The following is a 16,497-nucleotide window of genomic DNA, read 5'->3' as shown; positions in this document are numbered from 1 at the left end:
TTCCGGTGACTACCTCTTGAAGCTCATCAAGAGAATGCCAAGAGTGTGCAAAGCAGGTCATCAAAGCAAAAGGTGGCTACTTTGAAGAATCAAGAATATAAGACATATTTTCAGTTGTTTCACACTTTTTTGTTAAGTATATAATTCCACATGTGTTAATTCATAGTTTTGATGCCTTCAGTGTGAATGTACAATTTTCATAGTCATGAAAATGCAGAAAAATCTTTAAATGAGAAGGTGTGTCCAAACTTTTGGTCTGTACTGTATATACCTCCATACGGTCACGGCTAGCTCCGCGATACCCCCAGACTACTCGCTGCCACCACAAGTCGTTTTTTTTTTATACAGGCTGACTGGATGCCTGATAGGTGGCGTATGGCTTCGAGGCGCAGTTAAAGAACTAAAGGGACAGAACTATTCAATTTTATATTTAATCCAAAGGGAGGCAGTGTTTATGAAAAATGTACCAAAGATTTTACAAAGGGGACAAAACAATACAGCAAATACAGTTACAGAAAATAAAAAGGATTAACAAGTCAACTTAGCCAAAGGAGATTGCTTCTTTTGGAGCCCTTTAGTAAATGGGATTCCTGCATGCACGATATGTATCTGTCTACACGAACCCAGATCATAATTATCAGCCTCTGAGTTACACCCTCCACCCCCTTCCACTCCGTGATGACCTCATGTGGACAGGGTTGTGGGCTGCCCTCAGCCCTTCAGAATTTTATGAAATCCCAACTTATGCGATAACTCCTCATCGGATGATTGTAGAAGTTCGAGATTGATGCCATATTTTCCATCTGGATTTTTTTTCCTTTCTTGGATTGTAAACATGGCATAGCTGTTGTCAGTTATCTGGTTACTTTGGATTTGTGGCTCATTGGCAGGGGTTACAGTTATGAAAAATTATGCGTCTTCTTCCCCTGTTAGCCTGGTGCTGAAAATGTATGTCTCATCAATATCGGATTTATACAATCTTCAATATTCCATATTTTCTTTTGGAGACATTGAGTCTGGGATGGCTATTGTAAATATAACATTTCCTCCAAGGCAGCCCATGTGTCATTCAGGATGTATTTCCTGTAGACAATGCCTTTTCCACTTTGTTATTTATGCCTAAACACAGGAACCCTTTTGTTGTCCAACTCTCTGAAACGACTTCTCCTGCCTCAGTTACCTGTCTATTGTATAGCTCTTTGTCTATGCACAATATACATCCTCATGGTCTTTGTCATAAAAGAGGCTCTTGCATGTTAATTAAGCTGATTCACTATTCGGCCACATTCAATTTCCTACTTGTATTAGTCTATTGTCTAAGTCTAGGAGACTGTCAGCTCTTGTTTCCTTACTGGAAATCTGTGTGATAAGAAAAAGAGGGAGAGAGGTGAGTGACGTCAGAGATTTTTAAGATTTTTTATGACACCCCATTACTTATATTCCATTCATTTAGACTTCTGCAGATGTAGGGGTTAATGAATCATATCAAATTGCTAAAGCATTTAAGGATTATTATAAATCTCTATATAATATTAAAGGCCAATATGCAAATATATCACCAACATGTCTCCAAACGAAAATAGACCAATATATTGAAAAAACTTCCCTCCCTATTCAATGACATACAGTTAAGTCCAGAAATATTTTGACAGTGGCAGAATCTTAGCGATTTGGGCTCTGCATCGCACTATTTTGGATCTAAAATAAATGCTATTGAAATTTAGAGTTTGAGGTTTAATTAAAGGGCTTGAACAAAAATATCCTGTGAAACGTTTAGGAATTGCAAACATTTTCTTCAAAGCCTCCTCATTTCAGGGGCTCAAAAGTAATTGGCTAAATTAACTTTACCATAAATAAAATGTTCATTTTAAGTACTTTGTAGAGAATCCTTTGCAAGCAATGACTGTCTTGAATCCATGGACGTCACCAAACGCTGGGTTTCCTCCTTGAGGCTGTGTGCCCACGATGAGTTTTTTAAGCGTTTCCGCAGCGGCAGTTTCGCTGCAGAAACGCTTAAAAGACGCTGGGTAGAAGGCCTGCCATGTTGCCCAATGATAATCCGCATGTGCTGTGCACATGCTGTGGAAATTTCCGCTGCGGATTATCATTGCAGAAAAAAACGCAGCACTACCAATTATTTTGCTGAAGCGCTGCGTTTTCGCCGTCATTGACTTGCATTGGAACGCTTAAAGAGGTTTTCCAGTACTAATTTAACGTCCTTTCATTTTTTCCTAACTCTTCCTCACTAAAACTTTTCTAAGGCTATGTGCCCACGATGCAGAAATGCTCAGGATTTTTTCCTGAGCGTTTCTGCATCTCCCTGGCAGAAAAAAAACGCATGCGGATTGTACATGCGGATTGTACATGCGTTTTCCTGCCAGGGACATGCGGAAATGAAGCGTTCTAAACTTGCATTTCCGCATGCGGGTGTCAAGCGCTTTCCAAGCGATTTTAGCATCACTTGGAAAGTGCTTGACAACTCGGTCACACTATATAAATCTATGCAAACAGCATGGATTTATATAGTGTGACCCGAGAGAATGTCAAAAAATAAAAAATAAACCTATACTTACCTTCCGATGGCCCCTGCAGTCTTGCTGCGCTCCTGTGCTGGCTGCCGGCAGATCGCGGTATGCTGTACTGAAGGACCTGCCGTCACATGACTGTGACGTCACCGCAGGTCCTTCAGTCCTGCGCGATCTGTTGGCAGCCAGTACAGGGAAGGAGTCCAGGGGCTGTCGGTAGGTGAATATAATCTTTATTTTTTATTTTATTCTTTTTTTTACTGCTTTTAGGGCACCTGGGTGTGGAGTAGAGTCTCCCGTCCTCCACACCCAGGTACCATCCGCACATTAGAACGCGCCAATTACACAAGTACAGATGCAGTCTTGCGGAATTGGCGCGTTCTAATGCAAGTCAATGGCGGCGAAAACGCAGCACTTCCGCAAAATAATTGGTAGTGCTGCGTTTTTTTCCGCAATCATTGGGGAACATGGCAGACCTTCTACCATGCGTTTTTTAAGTGTTTCTGCAGTGTTTTTGCCGCTGTGGAAATGCTTAAAAAACGCATCGTGGGCACACAGCCTAATACACTTTTATTATCTGTCCTGCTCCTGTAAGCTCATCTCTCTGTGGGTGATATATCCTTCCGTTTTGATCCTGACTCTGCTACTTCCAATGTGGGGTCTGGAATTGGATGAACAGAGCCAGGCACATAACTGGTGGGGGCAGGCCTACATCTCAGTGAGTGATACCAGTCTGAGCACTCATGCTCAGATCTGGCTTCATTCTCTTCGCAGCTTGAATCCTGCTTTGAAGTGCTATCCTTTCAGCTGACAAACGCTGTGATGTGATGCTTGTTATTAAGGCTCGCTCTCACTTGTGATTAAATCTGATGAATGCAATCCGATAAAGAATCGGATTGCATTCGGACCAATTTAATCCTATGTTTCTGTGCTCAGTGGCGTTTTTTTCCCAGTTCCGATCGGATTGCGATCGGGCTGGAAAAAAATCACAGCATGCTGCGATTGCATGATGCTGCATTCAGATCGCACGCACCCATATAAGCCTATGGGTGCGTGTGAAACATCGCACTGCACTCGGATATCACCCGAGTGCAGTGCGATTCCTGCTGATACGAGCAACAGAGGAGATGGAGAAATTTATTTCTCCGTTCCCTCCACAGCTGTGCTGCGATCTTCTCTGTGCGAGAGGATCGGAGCACAGAGCACTGATATTCGGCTCACGCTCGCAGCAGAGCAGGAGCCGAATGTCATTAGCATGTCGCATCTGATGCTATCGCATCGGATGCCGTATGCTGGTGGGACCCCGGCCTTAGAAAAATTATCACAGGACTTGTCAGCTGAAGGCTCATCAGAAGAGACAGTCGGCATCACGCATGACCGAGCTCACATCAGGCTTCATTCTCCTCTGCCTGAATGCTGCTTTGGTGCCATGCATTCCGCTGACAAGCCCTGTGATAAACTTTTTAATGATGAGCACATCGCAGCTCTTGTCAGCTGAAAGGACAGCACTTCTAAGCAGCATTCAGGCAGAGAGGAGAGTGAAGGTTGATGTGAGCATGCATGCTCAGACTGCTGTCACTTGCAGAGACGTAGACCGCCCCTACCAGTGACGTGCCCTGCTCTGTTTGTCCGTTTCTGGTCCCCAGATTGGAAGTAGCAGAGCCAGAATCAAAACAGAAGGATTTATGACCCAGAGAGATACGCTTACAGGAACAGGGCAGGTAATAATAGTGTATTAGTAAAGTGATAGAAAGAGTTAGGACAAATGAAAGGGGGTTCAATTAGTAGCGGAAAACCTCTTTAAGTTTTGTCTTAAGCATGTGAAATGCATGCTTGATGGTGTTGAGATCTGGTTATTCATTCGGCCCTTGCAGAATATTCCACTTCTTTGCCTTAAAAATTCCTGGGTTGCTTTTGCTATATGTTTTGGGTCATTGCTCATCTGTAATGTGAAGCGCCATCCAATCAACCATGCTGTATTTGGTTAAGTCTGAACAGAAAGTATAGCCCTGTACACTTCAGAATTCATCCGTCTACTTCTGGCTTCAGTCACATCATCAATAAACACTAGTGACCCAGTGCGATTGGAAACCATACATGCTCACGCCATCACACTGCCTCCTACATGTTTTACAGAGGATGTGGTGTGCTTTGGATCATGAGCTGTTTCAAGCCTTCCCCATACTTTCTTCTTCCCATCATTCTGATACAGGTTGATCTTAGTTTCGTTTGTCCAAAGAATGCTTTTCCAGAATGACTTCTTTATATTTTTTTGGGCAAAGTCTAATCTGGCATTCCTATTTTGAAGGCTGATTACTGGTTTGAACCTTGTGGTGAACCCTCTATATTTGTTATTAAAAAGACTTCTCTTTATGGTAGATTTAGATACTGCATCACCTACTACCTGGAGAGTGTTCTTGGGTGGATGTTGTGAAGGGGTTTTTCATCACCATATCCAGGATTCTGTGATCAGTCACCCCTGTTGTGTCCGTGGACATCCAGGCCTTTTTAAGTTCTCAAGCTCATCAGTGCACTTTTTTTTTTTTTGGAGAATGTACCAAGCTGTTGATTTGGCCGCTCCTAACATTTCTGTTATGTCTCTAATGGATGTCTTCTTTTTTCAGCCTAATGATGATCTGTTTTACTGTTTTACTTCCATTGAAAGCTCCTTTGACTGCATGTTGTTGGTTCACAGCAACAGCTTCCAAATCCAAATGCCACACCTGGAATCAGCTCAAGAACCTTTACCTGCTTAATTGATGATAGATTAACAAGAAAAAAGCCCATACAGCTCATGAAAGAGCTTTTGAGATAATTGTTCAATTACATTTGGTCCCTTGAAAAAGAGGCAGCTACATATTAAATAGCTGTAATTCCTAAACCCTTACTCCAATTAGGTTGTGGATACCCTCAAATTAAAGCTGAGAGTCTGCACTTTAAGCCCATATTGATTATATAACTGTATCTTAAATATGTTTTGGTAACCAGCTAAAATGCCAAAACTTGTCACTGTCCAAGTATTTCTGGACTTAACTGTACATAGCATTCTAGTATAACCCTTTAGTGAAAAAGGGTTGTACAAAAGTGATACAAAAATTTAGCAGTGATGGAACTTCAACCATCTCACAGAAATGTCCAGGCTGAACACGGACGTTAACACCTACACAGGAGTGTCTGCGAATGAGAAAAGTTAAAGAAAATTAACATGCAAGTTCACTGCAGTTAGCTAAAGAAATAGAAAGCCAAACAGGGGTGAGTGTTTCCCATGGCACTGCAGAAGATTTGCATGTATGTATTTAGTCCACAAAGATAGCCTCTCCTAAAGCCCATGCACAAAAAAAGTCCACCTACAATTTACCAGGGCCCATGAAAAAATGAAGACTACCCGGACTCTATACTCTGGAGTGATCAGACTTAGGCTATGTGCCCACGTTGCAGAAATGAAGCAGAAAATTTCTGCTTCATTTCTGCAAGTCCACTCCTGGAAAAACGCATGCGGAAATCCGCACGCGTTTATTGCGCGTTTTTCACATGCGGAATTGCCTTGCGTTTTTCAATGCATTGCACAAGGCAATTCCGCTTGCGGAAACGCAAAATTAATGGACATACTGCGGATTTTTGAGCGCTGCATAAACGCTGCGGAAAAATCCGCAGCATGTGCATAGAACTTGCGGAATCCCCTTGGGGACCATGGGGAGTGGATTACCTAGCGTTTCACAAGCATTTACGCTGCGGAAATTACGTGGGCACGCAGCCTAAGAGTGGTTTCACATTACGTTCGTGGATCCTGTTGGGGCATACATCCGAACACTTCCCTTCCGCAAAACGGGGTTCGGACGTATGCTCCGACAGGGCCATAGACTGTAATGATGCAGACAGATCGAATGTGCGCTCTGGCGTGCATCATTTTTGGGAGTGTACGCCTAATGGAGGTGGACACTTAGACTTAGTGGACTGCTTCAGAGCGCATGTGCGCTCTCCCGTCACCATTATAGTCTATAGCTCCATCGGCGCATACGTCTGAACCCCATTATGTGGGGGGGTTCTGACGTATGCCCCGACAGGATCCACAAACGCAATGTGAAAGCACCCTAAGATAAATGTTTTTGCAACTGATAGCTTCAAAACTGTATGCCATCGCAAATGTGAGAGCAAAAAATAAAATGCATGGTTTCATCAGTGAAACATGGTGGTGGCAGTGTCCTTATGTGGGGCTGCATCAGTGCTGCTGGCTTTGGGGAGCTACATTTCATTGATGGTATCATGAATTAACAGATGTACTGTTCCGTATTGAAAGTGAAGATGCTACTTACATGCCTTTGGTAAACGTGCACTTTTCCGACATGAAAATGATCCAAAACACACATCTAAGGCCACTGTTGCATTTTTGAAGAAGATCTACTGATCTAACACCTATGGGGAATTCTGAAGAGACAATTTGATCATCCCCCTCCATCCACCATCCAGGCTCTAAAATAGGTCGTTGTTGAAGAATGGAAAAAGAGAGATGTTGCAATATGTCACTAACTTGTTCATGCCATGCCTATAACACTTGATGCTGTCCTTATGAATCATGGAGGTCATACAAAATACTAGATGTAGTTGTTTTTTTATGTGAGGAAGATTTATTTTTGCATCAACTAATTTGAGTAAAACTGAAGATTTTGTAATGAAAGTTATGTTATTAATGTTACTTTCATGTTATTAGTTAAAAAAATGTTCTATAAAACTCAGTCTTATCAAAAGTTTGGAAATTACTCTTCTGTTCAGTGAGATATTAATTAAAATCTTACTTTTCATAGGGGGTGTACTCATTTGTGTTGCTTGATGCACTGAATTATTTGTGTGCATTTATTGGTATACTGAAATTAATGGTGAAGAATTTGCTGAAATTGAACAATATAATGTACCAATCTGTCAATACAAATACAGAGGAGTTGAGTCAGAATAGGAGGCTATTTTTAGATTTGCATAACAGATGCATTTATCTGGAGGGGCTACAAATGAGCCATCTTTAGCTTTCAATTTTCTGTATACTTAAGATACACAACATATGAGCCAGACTGCTTCCTTCTCAGTCTTATGTGCGCAGACTGTTATCAGCTTGCACATAAGTGGTATTTATGAACTGTATGTGCTGTTACAGGAAGAAACATTTTCAGTGCACTGTGCATATTTTCCTGCAATTCAGACTGACTTCTTGGAGGCTCCAAGTAAACTATCAAGTAAAGACATCAACAAGATACTTAATAGCATTACAATACAGTCGTTGAAAGATCTTCACAATATACAAACTTTAATCCCTTCCCGCAAAATGACGTAACTGCACATATAGATTGTAAATGTTCTCCTGCAATCCAACATATAGCTACAGTGACATGTAAAAGTTTGGGCACCCCTGGTTAAAATTACTGGTATTGTGAACAGTTAAGCAACTTGAAGATGAAATGATCTCTAAAAGGCCTAAAGTTAAAGATGGCACATTTCCTTGGTATTTTAGGCAAAACAATATATATATTTTCATCTTTTATAGTTTAAAAATTACAAAAAGGAACAATGTTCCAAATAATGTTTGCAACAATCTCCCTGCCGAGTTCCTTCAAAACCGGTGTGCAAGTATACCTAGAATTGATGTTTTGATGGTGTTTTAAAGCCAAATGGTGAGTCTAATATCTGCTCTGCTTGTTATTTTATAGCATCCGGGGTCCACTTTCATTTTGTTCATTGATAAAAATCAACTATTAATACTTCTATTTTTAAAATACACACCTGCTTAAAACTCTTCACAATATTGTATAAAACATCAGTATTTTAGCCATTGCTCATTTAACTTTCACAGTTTATATAGTTTTGTTGCCTGCCTTTACCTTAGGGAGCAGTTGCTCTCAGTTTTCACTTACCAATACTGAAGAATTTTCTGCGTGGTTGCCACCTTGTGGACAGTTTTATGACTACCTATTTATTTCCTTCTTTTGTCAATACTAAAGAACTGTTTTCTTTTTTCACTTTTTTTGCTACGATATGGTGGAATGTTTTTGCACCTGCCTTTCTAGACAACTAACATGGGTAAAAAATACATTTCTACAAAAAATAAATAAGTAAATTCTAATGCTTTAACTGCTTCATTACTGGACAATGTTACCCTTTTTGCATGTTCATTTTTATTCTCCCCCTCTTCCAAGAGCCAAAACTTTTTTTCCTATCCGTATAGCTGCAAGTGGACTTGTTTTATGGTAGAAAAATTGTACTTTTGAATGACACCATTAATTTTATCATACAATGTACTGAAGAGTGGAAGAACAAAAATCTAAGCATGGCAGAAAAAAATGCAATATCACCATTGTTTTTTTTTTAAAGTGTTAATTGTACAGTTAAAATTACCTGGCAACATAACTCTCCAGGTCAGTTTCATTACTGCCATAACAAAAACTATACATGTTTATGAAGTAGTGAGGAAAAATCTGAAGTTTGTAGAAAAAAGATGTAAAAAAAAGATGTATTACTTACTTTTTATAGAATTTTTGGGGAGGTGCTTTGACTTAAAATGTCAATTCTGTCACTTAGGTTTTTTTTTCATTTCACTACTGCGTTCCCGATACTGGTTAAATAATTTTGTAGTTTGATAGATTAGATTTTTATGGATGTGGCATTACTGAATGTGATTCCAATTTTAGATGTTTTTTATTTTTTTATATTTCAAAAAAACTTTTCTAATTTTTTTGGTTCCCTCAGGGCATATGAACATGCAATGGTTTGATCATTTCTTCTATATAATGCAATATTTTTGTATTGCTGTATATAGGGAAACTAATAGCTTCTTACAGACTGGGCTTCAAAGGAGTACCTTCTGTACATGGCAGTCATTGCAGCCTTGGCAATGGCAATGCACTAGCTTCCCAGGAACACATCAAGTGGGGACTCTTCATAACATGTAATCCCAGTTCATGGGCCTTAAATACCTCCTGTGCCCACTCCATACACCAGTACCCAAACCTTCCAACTATCCCGGATCCAGCGGGACTGTCCCGAATTTGGGGAACTGTCCTGTTGTCCCGGAAGGTCAGGGGTATTTCCTGACTTCAGCTGTATCTCTGTCCAAAGGACACAAATAGAGTTGAATATAACAGTGGAGCAGGAACAAATATTTCCTCCACCATTGTGTTTGTGTAAAAACTGAATTGTCTCCTAGGGGCCATTGGGTCACATGATATATTCATGTTACATGACTAGGCAGCGCAGACAGGGGCATACAAATCATGGGGTCCCATAGTAGAAGTTCTAATTGCCCCCCCTCGCCAAAAATATATTAATAATAATATTCTGCGGGGTCAAAGAAGAGCATAACTCACAACTTTGCAGTTCATAAAAAACGGAAGAGAAAATTTCCATCGTGCTCACATTTTATGAAACACCTGTCTTTATTTTCCGGAGTGCCATCCCAATGCTGCTGACAAACCAGAAATATCCAATGCAAAAAAAAGAGGTGGACAGGCACATCCAATAATAAAAAATGTTCCAGCTTTATTCCAAATACATATCTTTAAAAATCCATACAAGGATGATGTGGTACAGGAACCTGCGGTTTGCAGCCTTTACAAAGTAATTTTCCTCCTACTGAGGCCCTAGATTCCCCTTTTATTATACCAATAAAGTATGATGCCAACAAAAGTGCATCACAAACACTGTATGATACCCCACAGTGAATTCCGCCACAGTACCCTCCACACGCACAGTATGATGACTCTACTGTTCCCCACCTCAACTCCCCTAACTGTTGGGAAGATCATACTGTGACCCCCAACACAGTATGATCTCCCCAACGGTGACCCCACACAGTCGTCTCTGCAGTATAATAGGCCTATATACAGTATAATGGTCCCACACTGTATAATGGCCTGCAGTAGCCCTCCAAACAGTATAACGGCTACCCACAAAGGCCTCCACACAGTATGATGTACCCAACACAAATCTTCACACTGTATAATTGCTTGAATACAGTTTAATGGTCCCGACATAGTCCTCGATATGATATAACGGCTCCCACATAGCTCTCCAAATATTATAATGGCCGCTAAATAGCCCTTCAAATATTATAATAGCCCCTACATAGCCTTACATATAGTATAATGGCCCCACATAGCCCTCAATATAGTATAGTGGGCCCAACATTGCCTTCCATATAATACATCCTCCATAGTCCTCCATATGGTATAATGCACCCCATAGTTCTCTATATAGTACAATTCTCCCCAATGTCCTCTATATAGTAAAATGCTCCCCAAAGTCCTCCATATAGTATTAATGCACTCCCTATAGTCCTCCCATGTAGTATACTGCACGTACCATAGACCTCCATATAATATAATGCACTTCCCATAGTCCTCCATATAGTATACTGCACTCCCCATAGTCCTCCATATAATATAATGCACTCCCCATAGTCCTCCATATAGTATAATGCACCCCCATAGTCCTCCATATAGTATAACGTACTCCAAATAGTCCTCCATATGGTATACTGCACTCCCCATAGTTCTCCATATAGTGTACTGTACTCTCCATAGTCCTCCATATAGTATACTGCACTCTCCATAGTCCTCCATATAATATAATGCACTTCCCATAGTCCTCCATATAGTATACTGCACTCCCCATAGTCCTCCATATAATATAATGCACTCCCCATAGTCCTCCATATAGTGTAATGCACCCCCATAGACCTCCATATAGTATAACGTACTCCAAATAGTCCTCCATATAGTATACTGCACTCCCCATAGTTCTCCATTTAGTATAATGCACCCCTCATAGTAATCCATATAGTATAATGCACCCCCATAGTCCCCCATATAGTATAATGCACACCCATAGTCCTCCATATAGTATACTGCACTCCCCATAGTCCTCCATATAGTATAATGCTCCCCCCATAGTTCTCCATTTAGTATAATGCACCCCTCATAGTAATCCATATAGTATAATGCACCCCCATAGTCCCCCATATAGTATAATGCACACCCATAGTCCTCCATATAGTATACTGCACTCCTCATAGTCCTCCATATAGTATACTGCACTCCCCATAGTCCTCCATATAGTATAATGCATCCCATAGTACTCCATATAGTATAATGCACCCCATAGTACTCCATATAGTATAATGCACCCCATAGTCCTACATATAGTATAATGAACCCCCCATAGTCCTCCATATTGTATAATGCATTTCCTATATTGATCCATATAGTATAATGCACCCCATTGTCCTCCATACAGTATTATGGCCATCACAATGTACTCACTGATTTAAAAAAAAAATACAATACCACTCCTCCTCATTTCCCCGCTGCTCTGGTCTCTGAACCGAGCATTCTGAAGCACCAACACTTCAGCACAGCGGGCCCCATGTAGTGACATCACACCCGCTGTGCTGAGATGTCAGAGGCCAATAAAGAATGATAGAGGAGGGAGCATCAGCTAAACTCCCTCCTCCATTATTTCTTTCAACTGTATCGGCATCCAGGATGCCAATACAATTGAACATGTAAGGTCGGACGGGGTGGCCCCGTTTCGGCGCTGGCAACGGGTCCCCTGGCTCAAGATTCCCATAGTGGCCGCATGGCCTGCTGCCATTGGCAGTATGCTACTGAGCGCAGACGATGAGCAGGACACCGAGGCTTGATGTGTGTTGTTGTTGTAGAACTGTGTGTTTACACACTCTGGTCATCATACTGTGTGGAGGCATCATACTGGGGGAAATGTTGGGGCATTATACTGTGTGGCGAACACTGGGGCATCATGCTGAGTGTGGGGAGCAGTGAAGGCATCATACTGTGTGTAGGGTTAAGCTGTGGGGGCACAATACACTCCCTGACAGAAGTTATGTCGCTTATCCATGTTATGTAAATAAAAGCTTATAACCGGACGTTAAATTCATCCATTGGTTTTATAAATTACTCTTTTGAAAGCTGAAACCCTCTCAAATTTGGTTTAGGTTAAGAAAATAAGTTGGCATCAATGCTGAAATATTGATCATTTAATGAACACAGAATGGTCAGATTTTGGCAAGACAAAAGTTTTGTCGCCCACAGAAAGTAATGTGATATTCAAACAAATAATTATCTTAAAATACAAATATATGTTGCATAACATTGGTGAATGAAGTTGTGGTGCTATTAGAGTCATATTTAATATTTTGTGTGACTTCCATGAGCTTGAAGGACTACATCCATGCGGTTCAACAATGGTTCATACAATTTATTAATGAAGTCATCAGGAATAGCAAAGAATGCAGTCTTACATGCCTCCCATAGTTCATCTAGATTCTTTGGTTTTGTCTTCCAAGCTTCTTCTTTCATCCTACCCCAAACATTCTCAATGAAGTTCATGTCCGGTGACTGAGCTGGCCAGTCCTTGAGCACCTTGATCTTTTTTGCCTGGAGGAACTTTGTTGTAGAGATGGATGTATGAGATGGAGCACCATCCTGCTGCAGAATTTGACCCCTTTTATGATTTGGAATGTAAGAGGTAGCTAATACTTCTTGATATTTTAGGCTATTGATATTGCCTTCCACCTTGGAAATGTTTCACACACTCCCATACTGAATGTAACCCCAGACCATGATCTTTCCACCACCAAATTTAACTGTTTTCTGGGTGTATTTTGGATCCATATGGGCTCCAGTAGGTCTCCTGCAGTATTTTCAGCGGCTGTGGTGTAATTCTACTGAAGATTCATCAGAGAAATCCACCTTCTGCCTCTTTTCCAGCATCCATCTGTTTAGCAGGCTGTGGGACTTTGCAAATGCCACACTGTTTTTTATTTGTCTTTTGTTTAGTGCTGGCTTCTGGGCACTGATTCGACCATGGAGGCCATTTCGAGACAGAATCCTGCAAACTGTTCTAGTTGACACAGGGACTTGAGGTGACCAGGCCTGTTGGAGCTCTGCTGCAGTGGAAGAGGGGCGTGCTTTGGATTTTCTAACCAACAAACGTTCCTCCTGAGCAGTTGTCTTGCAGGGTCTGCTGGACCTGGGCTTGTCAAACACATCTCCAGTCTCTTCAAATCTTTTTTTAATTCTTTGAACTTGACGCTGAGACACATTAAAGATGCCAGCCACTTCTGCAGTGGCTCTGGTCTTCAGCCTCTTGATAATCAAGGCTTTGGTTGCAGGGTGGATTTTTGGCATGTTGTCAGAGCTCAAGTTGCAGTTCAAGTGAAGGTTTGGGGAGCTGAGTTTCTTTTTATACACACCCACTAATTAACCGATCATTTACTGAGCACTGGTGAGGATGTAAACTAGGATTGGGTGCATTATATGACCAGGTGACAAAACTTTTGTCTTGCCAAAATCTGACCATTCTGTGTTCATTAAATGATCGATATTTCAGCATTGCTGCCAATTTATTTTCTTTACCTAAACCAAATTTGGGAGGGTTTCAGCTTTCAAAAGAGTAATTTATAAAATCAATGGATGAATTTAACGTCAGGCTATAAGCTTTTATTTACATAACATGGATAAGCGACATAACTTCTGTCAGGGAGTGTACTGTGTATGGGGGTCCAGGGTCGGACTGTGGTGCCTAGGACCCACCAGGGGACTTGACTCTAGGGGCCCACGCTACCGCTACCATAAATGGTTTTATTACTTGTTAATTTTTTGGCCTCTCTCACAAAAATGTGTGCCTTTTAGCAAACTATACAGTGTGCAAAAGAACTGTAATGTGCACTGTACTATATTAAAGTGTTTTTTGTTAAAATGGAAGAAACACAAGATGACTGTCAATCTTCCTTGATCTGGGGCTCCATGCAAGATCTCGCCTCATGGGGTAAGTATTATTCTGAGAAAGGTCAGGAATCAGCCCAGAACTACACAGGAGGACCTGGTCAATGAACTGAAGAGAGCTGGGACCACAGTCTCAAACATTACCGTTAGTTACACAATACACCGCCATGAATTAAAATCCTGCAGGGCACGCAAGGTCCCCCTGCTCACGCCAGCACATGTCCAGGCCCGTTTGAAGTTCGCCAGTGACCATCTGGATGTTCCAGAGGAGGCATGGGAGAAGGTCATGTGGTCAGAGGAGACCAAAATAGAACTTTTCGGTATCAACTCCACTCGCCATGTTTGAAGGAAGAAGGATGAGAACAACCCCAAGAACGCCGCCCCAACCGTGAAGCATGGTGGGGAAAACATCATACTTTAGAGGTGCCTTTCTGCAAAGGAGACATGACGACTGCACCATATTGAAGGAGGATGGATGGGGTAATGTATCGTGAGATTTTAGCCAACAATCTCCTTCCCTCAGTAAGAGCATTGAAGATGGGTCGTGGCTGGGTCTTCCAGCATGACAATGGCCTGAAACACAGCCAGGGAAACTAAGGAGTGGCTCTGTAAGAAACATTTCAAGGTCCTAGAGTGGCCTAGCCAGTCTCTGGACCTGAACTCAATAAAAATCTTTGGACATATATGCAGACAGCGCACAAACACATCACCTGAACCACTATCCATGGTACATCAATTGTAATGTCAAATCAACCCCACATACCTTTGTATAGTATGAACCTAAAACTCCCAGTATGTCCTTAAAAATGGAGATACTGGGAGTTGTTATCAGTCATCATCAGACGGTGGACCATGCAGGTACCACAGTACTGATGAGACGCAGGCAGCATCAAAAATAAACATTTACAACCAGGTACCTTATAGAGGACATTGTCTCTGATCAGAGTCGTTCTCTTTCTTTTCTTCCTCTTGTCCAGACGCCATGATGGCTTTTCTCATCCACAGCTCGTCTATGCAGACTTCCATCTTCTCTGATCTTCTGCAGCACATACCAACACAATGCCCTGAAAGATAGCAGTGTCATTATAATGCTCCTGTATAAAAATATCTGCCCTATGCTGAGCCCCTGAATAAGTTATTGCCCTTCACTATATTCCCAGCACAAAATATGACCCCCACACTCTACCCCTCTTATGGTACATGCCCTCCACACTGTCCTCTCTTTTCTATACTGAGTCCCCATTTCAGACTGTCCTCTCACGCATCATCCCCCCTATACTTCTCAGTCTCTATACTGGGCTCCTTCATCACACTACCCCTCCTCAGCATACTGTTCCCTCCTTGCTGTGCCCTCACACTGTGTCCCACATGCTGCCACCTCTCTATACCTCCCCCCACACTACTTAGTCTCTGTTCTGTGTCCCTTCACACTTTTCTCCTTCCATACTGTCTCCTCAGTCATTCTCCTAAATAGTCTTCTTACAACCCCCCCAATCTCCAGACTGTCTCCTCATAAATCCTTCTTCTCCATTCTGTACTCTCACCTCACCCATTCACTATCTTGTTTCTTCACACATTCTCCCCATGCCGTCTTCTAAAATTCCTCCCCCATCTCTTCCTAATTATAATAAATGTTCAGTAGAGCAAGCAGACATGCCCGCACAAAGACACACACGCACAAAGACAGACACACACAGACATGCAGAAGCGCGCAAAAACACACGCAGACATACATGTGTGTGCAGATACGCACATATACACACACACATCCAGGCAGACACGCACACGCACACATGCCCATACACACCCAAAAATGCAAACATGCACACCCAGGGAGTCGCGTACACACACAAGCATATACACAAACACATACAGATTCACATAAACACAAATATTAAGGGTGTTGGTATTAATACACTGCCTTGGCTTGCATGAAGCAGCAGTGCAGGGCTGTGAAGCAGCTGTGCGCATGACCCCGGGTCCTCTGGCTGTGGAGGCCTGTTCGAGCCAAAGCTCTTCAAAAGGGCCCGCCCGCTGCCGTACGTGCCTTCCCCCCGGCTGTGGGGGCCCGTGCACGCTCCCCCCCAGCTGTGGGGGCCTGTGCTCGCTCAGGCTCTTCCGCCGCTGTGCGCGCTTCCTCGGCTGTGGGGGGCCTGTGCGCGCCTAGGGTCTTCCGCCGCCATGCT

General features: G+C 42.1%; 1 long non-coding RNA gene across 1 annotated transcript; it reads right to left on the bottom strand.

The window, feature by feature from the left end:
* Positions 1–450: 450 nt before the first annotated feature.
* LOC141211755 (uncharacterized) lies at positions 451–15,972 on the bottom strand. Its single transcript, XR_012281689.1, has 4 exons — positions 15,856–15,972; positions 15,229–15,375; positions 6,839–6,995; positions 451–1,359 (listed from the first exon to the last, which is right to left on the bottom strand). It is a non-coding gene; the product is annotated as an uncharacterized lncRNA (long non-coding RNA).
* Between the last annotated feature and the right edge of the window lie 525 nt (positions 15,973–16,497).

The sequence above is a fragment of the Phyllobates terribilis genome, unplaced genomic scaffold (genome assembly GCF_046119375.1).
Source record: "Phyllobates terribilis strain yellow unplaced genomic scaffold, ASM4611937v1 Scaffold_2__4_contigs__length_985480577, whole genome shotgun sequence".
NCBI classification, from domain to species: domain Eukaryota; kingdom Metazoa; phylum Chordata; class Amphibia; order Anura; family Dendrobatidae; genus Phyllobates; species Phyllobates terribilis.
This window is presented reverse-complemented; position numbering and strand designations above follow the sequence as displayed.